The sequence below is a fragment of the Oncorhynchus clarkii genome, chromosome 5 (assembly GCF_045791955.1).
Source record: "Oncorhynchus clarkii lewisi isolate Uvic-CL-2024 chromosome 5, UVic_Ocla_1.0, whole genome shotgun sequence".
Lineage (NCBI taxonomy): Eukaryota > Metazoa > Chordata > Actinopteri > Salmoniformes > Salmonidae > Oncorhynchus > Oncorhynchus clarkii.
In genome coordinates, this window is record NC_092151.1 from 21987732 (window position 1) to 21994466 (window position 6735).

The window sequence follows — 6735 nt, forward strand, 5'->3', positions numbered from 1 at the left end:
ATAATTGTCTAAAAATTAACAATGATTCATATTTGTTCATAAATTCATATTCGTTCACATTTGCATTAAATGTGGGTTTTTAAACAGGTTCCAAGGTTAATTAAATGCCCCCAATGCAAATCACTGTATATCAGTGGAGGCTGGTGGGAGGAGCTATAGGAAGACGGGCTCATTGCAATGACTGTATTGGAACCAATGGAATGAAGTCAACGCGTTGTTTCCATCTGTTTGTTTGTTTGGTACCATTCCATTGATTCCATTCCAGCCATTACAATGACCCGGTCGTCCTAAAGCTCTTCCCACCAGCCTCTTCTGTTTTACATGTATTACATACTGGCTTATACAGATTTTTTTATTTATTTGACCCGATGTAAAAGTGGGGTGGGGAGTACTCAGTAGGGTCTGTAGAATCTATATATAGTTGGGCCCTCTTTAATAGGGGGGCACACGGGGAGTCAGGCAATAGACCTGAGCCATGTAGCAGCGTAGTACTGGTCAGGCACCGTGTTATGCGGCCAAGCTGTTGCCAGTACGCGCTCATAGCCCGGAGCGCTATAGGCCAGCCCCCCTCAAGTACCTTTAAATAAATTGAGAGAAAAAGTGCCAGGCGAGAGTGGGCATCCAGCCAGTATTGTGCCGGCTCAGGTACGCCGTTTCCGGGGCGCTGGGAGGCTGCGCCCTATGCCTGCGCTCCGCCCGTGCCGAGCGAATGTGGGTATTGAGCCTAAGGGAGAGGTGTGAGTGGTATGCACCAGATCTCCAGTGCTCACCCACAGCCCGGTTCAACCTGTGCCTGCACTCTGGAGGGTCCGGGCTGAAGTGGTCATCCATCCTGGAGGAGTGGTGCCAAGGCTGTGCACCAGAGCTCCAGTGCTCCCCCACAGCCCGGTCCATCCGGTGCCTCCTCCATGCACCAGGCCTCCTGTAGGTCTCCCCAGCCTGGTGGGTCCTGTGGCAGCCCTACGCACCAGGCTGTCTCTCCATCTCCTCCCTCAAGGTTCTCCCGTCTGTCTGGCGCTTCCAGAGTCTCCCTCCTGTCCGGAGCTACCCGTCAGTCAGGAGCTGCCAGAGCAGCCCGTCACTCCGGAGCTGCCAGAGTCCCCCATCAGTCAGCAGCTTCCAGTCGCCCGTCAGTCAGGAGCTGCCAGAGTCCCCCGTCAGTCAGCAGCTTCCAGTCGCCCGTCAGTCAGGAGCTGCCAGAGTCGCCCGTCAGTCAGCAGCTTCCAGTCGCCCGTCAGTCAGGAGCTGCCAGAGTCGCCCGTCAGTCAGCAGCTTCCAGTCGCCCGTCAGTCAGGAGCTGCCAGAGTCGCCCGTCAGTCAGGAGCTGCCAGAGTAGCCCGTCAGCTGAGTCGCCCGTCAGCTGACAGAGTCGCCCGTCAGTCAGGAGCTGCCAGAGTCGCCCTTCACTCCGGAGCTGCCAGAGTCGCCCTTCACTCCGGAGCTGCCAGAGTCGCCCTTCACTCCGGAGCTGCCAGAGTCGCCCTTCACTCCGGAGCTGCCAGAGTCTCCCTCCTGTCCGGCACAGCCAGAGTCTCCCGTCTATTCGGGGCCCGCTGCAAGGGTCCTCAGTCCGGGGTCGGCGGCGAGGGTCGCCGCTCTAAAGGCGCCACCTAAGTGGGTCAAGACTAAGGTGGAGTGGGGTCCAAGTCCCGCGCCAGAGCTGCCACCGTGGACAGATGCCCACCCAGACCCTCCCCTATGGGTTTAGGTTTTGCGGCCTGAGTCCGCACCTTTGGGAGGGTGTACTGTCACGTCCTGACCTTAGTTCCTTTTTTATGTCTCTATTTTAGTTTGGTCAGGGCGTGAGTTGGGGTGGGCATTCTATGTTTGTTCTGTGTGTTATAGTTCTATGTGTTTGGCCTGGTATGGTTCCCAATCAGAGGCAGCTGTCAATCGTTGTCTCTGACTGAGAGAACCATACTTAGGTCGCCTGTTCCCACCTGGTGTTTGTGGGTAGTTGTTTTCTGTGTCTGTGTTTTCACCATACAGAACTGTTTCGATTTTCGTTGTTTCACGTTTGTTATTTTGTGTTCAGTTGTAATAAATTTAACATGACATGTACCACGCTGCATTTTAGTCCAATCTTGACTACTCTTCCTCAGACGAAGAGGAGAATCGTTACAAATTAATTACCAACTAGCTAGTAAGCTATGTATTTTGAATCAAGCAACAATAGGCTATTCAATCTGATCATTTTCCTGTTCACCCAAATCAAAGTTACTGTGGTCCTGTGTGGCTTGCAAAACCAGGTTTGTGGGTTCGATTCCCAAGGGGGACCATTACAAATTCAAATGTGTCCACTCAGGACTGTAAGTCCAGGTGTAGCGTATCATCCATGGAAAAACAAAAAGTACCTCAGGCTACACTCTCGCATCTCAAAACCTATCATACATATAGTCTCACTACGCCTTGATAGTAGCTAGCTTAGCTTTCTACTGCATCGATGGATTCCCAGGAGAGAGTAATTGCGAGATTTTTAAATATTAATGATGTTGTGCTGGGAGCAGGTTCAGACGATCAGTGGCGTCAATTTATTGGCAACTACTTTTGACCTGAGCCGGAGAGTGTGGCCATCAGCGACTCCGCAAATGGAACAGACACCGACTCAGACAAGCTCACCGAAGTCGAGGCCAAGCCCCTTGAGGACGAAACTGAGGAAAACCACCCGTTAAAGGTTGGATCCGTCAATTACGGCGCTTCAGTCGGTCAAGGGGAAATATGTAAATTATGCTGGGCAAGAAATTAAAAAGGCTTGCTTGTTCAGGTGCTCTTGCAAGTCCAACGAACGGGAGCCCTGCTATTTGCTTTTTACCCCTGAGGGTCCTATTTGTTCTAAAGACAGGTTACATAAACGCATCAATAAAGTTATCATATAACTTGACCATCTATAAAGATATGTCAAACATGACCCATTTACTGTCCGAGTAAAAGTGTGTGTGTTTTCTGTGTGTGTGTGTTTACTGTTTGTGGTATGTGTGTGTGGGATTCATGCATACATTTCAATAAGCACAGGGAATGTGTAGTTTGTGTGTTTTATTGAAAGTGTGATGATATAACTTGAAAATGTACTGGCTAGAATATATTATGATGGTGACAATGTTAAAGAATTATGCACTATTATTTGTCTTATTTTTCAGATGGAAAACATATAGTGCTCATTGGCAAGATTGCTGGTTCCATTAACCTTTCCAAGAAAACTGTCAGCTCGAAAAGAAGCGAACAAACAGAAAGGAAACATCAGAGGAAATCATATTTCCTTGATAGCCAGCGAATCTGCAGAGGAACATTCAAGTTCCTACATGCTTAAGTTGTCTTTATTTCTAAGAGTACTACAACTTGATGTTTTCTGTTATTATTGGGGCTGCAACAGTATTAAACATTTCAGGAGGTATTTAAGAAAGAATGAGTAGTAAACTGTATTATGAATAGAAGTAAAAGAGCTGAGAATACATTGTGCCTTTCAGCACATATTAAAGGCATGTTTTAAATAATGTATTTTCTGATTTCAGAATTTCTACAAAAAGCTGACTGCAGTGATAAAAGTTCTGCAAGGAACATGGTGTGATTCCAACGAAGAATTGGTGTGGAGGTCGTCTCGCCAGCCAACGGGTGCTGTCCTACGAGAACATTCAGCGAATCATCCACGCAATGCCGCTCCCAGGACAGATCTGCTACGGTGCTACCGACATTTGAGACAAAGTCCTCTATGAAGCGTAAGTACAAAAAAGTTGATGCGTGATCACGGTGAGTGTTTTCCTAAATCTTGATACTTATATTTGTATCAAACGTTTGTCAGCTCAAGCCAGTGGACTAACGCGCCACACGAATCGGATCCATATAGACTGTCAGTCCTTAGTCTCTGGTGACGTGTGTGTGGTCAGATTTTCTTTAACGTTTCTCATTTTAGATGCTGCTATACCAGAGCTTACTCTGACCATTTTTTAGCTCTCACTCCCTCTATCCCCTTGCCTGTTTTAGCACTTTTCAGATGTCGTTAACTCTGTATGACTGTCATAAAAATGCAGGTGCTGGGTTTGTGAGAGGGTTGCTTGGGTACATCTATATACATTCTCTATTATGTATTTTTAAGAGATGTTATTTATTCATTCATTATCCTCCTAAGCCTTATCTCCAAATCTAACATGGAAAAACTATGAGCCAAAAACACGATATATTTGAGGACAACATGGGATGCACACGCGTTTGTGTGCACGTGTATGTGCAAGTACACGTGCGCACAAACGCACGCATGTTGTCCTTGCACATATCATGGAGTGAAAATGTGCACCTTGAGAGTACAGTACTAGTCAAATGTTTGGACACACCTTCTCATTCAAGTGTTTTCTTTATTTTTTACTATTTTCTACATTGTAGAATAATAGTGAAGACATCAAAACTATGAAATAACACATATGGAATCATGTAGTAACCCAAATATATTTTAGATTCTTCAAAGTAGCCACCCTTTGCCTTGATGACAGCTTTGCACACTCTTGGCATTCTCTCAACCAGCTTCATGAGGTATTTACCTGGAATGCTTTTCCAGCAGTCTTGAAGGAGTTCCCACATATGCAGAGCACTTTTTGGCTGTTTTTCCTTCACTCTGCGGTCCAACTCACCCCAAACCATCACAATTGGGTTGAGGTTGGGTGACTGTGGAGGCCAGGTCATCTGATGTAGCATTCCATCACTCTCCTTCTTGGTAAAATTGCCCTTACACAGTCTGGAGATCTGTTTTGGGTAATTGTCCTGTTGAAAAACAAATTATAATCCCACTAAGCGCAAACCAAATGGGATGGTGCATTGCTGTAGAATGCTGTGGTAGCCATTCTGGTTAAGTGTGCCTTGAATTCAACATTTTTTTTTGTGCAATCGCTAGGACCCATTTCTCAATACTTTTTCAAAACACTTCACACAGTTCTCCTAACCAACTTTCAGCCTGGCATAGCAGTTAATTTCACATCCAAAATGCACTAAAACTACCAAAATACTTCATACATGTCTCAAATCATCTCATTCTTCCACACTACCAAAGGTTGTCACCCAACAAGCACACTTTGTCACTTATAAAACAATGACCTAAAAAGCTCTAACACTAAAAACAATGTTTTTTTTTGTTAAATTTCTTTGCTGTTTAGAATTCCCTGCAGTATATATGTTACGTGTACGAATAAGATATGATTCAATATGTTTTGTCATTTTTTGTCATTTTCTTATGTCAGACTGTTGGTAACAATGATTCGGAAGACAGGTTCAGGAATGCGTAATAGTTAAAAAAATAAATGATACCCCAAATTACGGTGTGCCGTGTAAAGGCACGAAGACCAAACAAACACTTACACAAAACACAGCGTTGAAACCCAAACAAAAGAGTGAGGAGTATCTCAAATAAATACACATGCGCACAATAATTAACACACAGGACGAGACCCAGAGTCATCTGCGCAATCCACAAGGGCACGAAAGCCCAAAACATTCAGCACAGGTACTCATGGGCACCAAGGGACATTGTAACAATAATGGACAGCACCAAGGTAAACAAAGGGCACATATATACAAATACAAACAGTGGGAATAGGGGCCAGGTGTGCGTAATGAAAGTTCTGGAGCGATCCGTGACAGTTCTGTATATTATAGTCATCTTACCTGGACATATTGGTTCCTGAGTTGCTTGACTCGTGGGTTTGGAGGCTTTGCTCAATTTACTTCTGTAATGTGCAGTTCAGAAAGATGCCCTTGCAGAATGTACATATTACCTGTTGTTTTGCCGGAAATGTCTTACAATAGATGCCACTGTTGAGCGTTGCAGATTCGGCTGCACTCTCAGACCAGCCTCTCTCATTGATAGACCATGATTTATTACATGATCAATTATAGTATCCCTAATCTCATCTGAGACTACAGCTCTGGATCTTCCTCTCAGTCGTCTTCCACCACGCATACATACTCCTCTCCCTCTCCCAGCCACTCTTCTTCCTCTGTCAGCCACTTCTCTATCTCTGGCTGGGTTCATGTTTATATTACAGTACAGCATTACTCCTAAGAGGTCCCCTTTTGTAAAGATGGTAATGCAATTGAAAAACTAACACCTGGGTAGGTGTTAGGCTACACTTATTTTGATAGTAAGTTTCTAATTAGCTAAAGTTGTCCAACCTTTGGGTTGCTAGATTTTTGCGTTATAAGACCACCCATCCACCCCAACCAACTGCCATACTAAGTAACCATTTGTCTTATGTAACCATACCAAACATAACATATCATATCATTAGAGTATTGGATTTACATTTACTATGTCACATCTAGTCTGAGACCAGGCTGGCCTCGGTAACGGCACCTACTCTGAGGCTATGAGGTCAGTGAACTCATGTTGAGTCTAAATCATACTTCTGCACTTTTGTAGTCACTTTAACTCTCTGCTGACTCACAAATTCAGGACTAGATCTAAATGACAATACAGACTACACATTAAATCAGCCCAAAGTCAGCCTTGCCTGACAAAACATGCATCAGGTCAAGCGTTTTGGCTAGACATATATATATATATATATATATATATATATATTTTTTTTAATCAGTATCGTTACTGGCATATCTGTATGTAAATGTACTAAATTATCCGAATGATGATGAGCAGGCTGCAGACTTTAGACATTTAAATCAGCCCAAGGGCAGCCTTACCTGCTGTCATGACTGTCCTGTAAGGATCTGAGTGGGTCAGATCAGGTTTGCAATGAA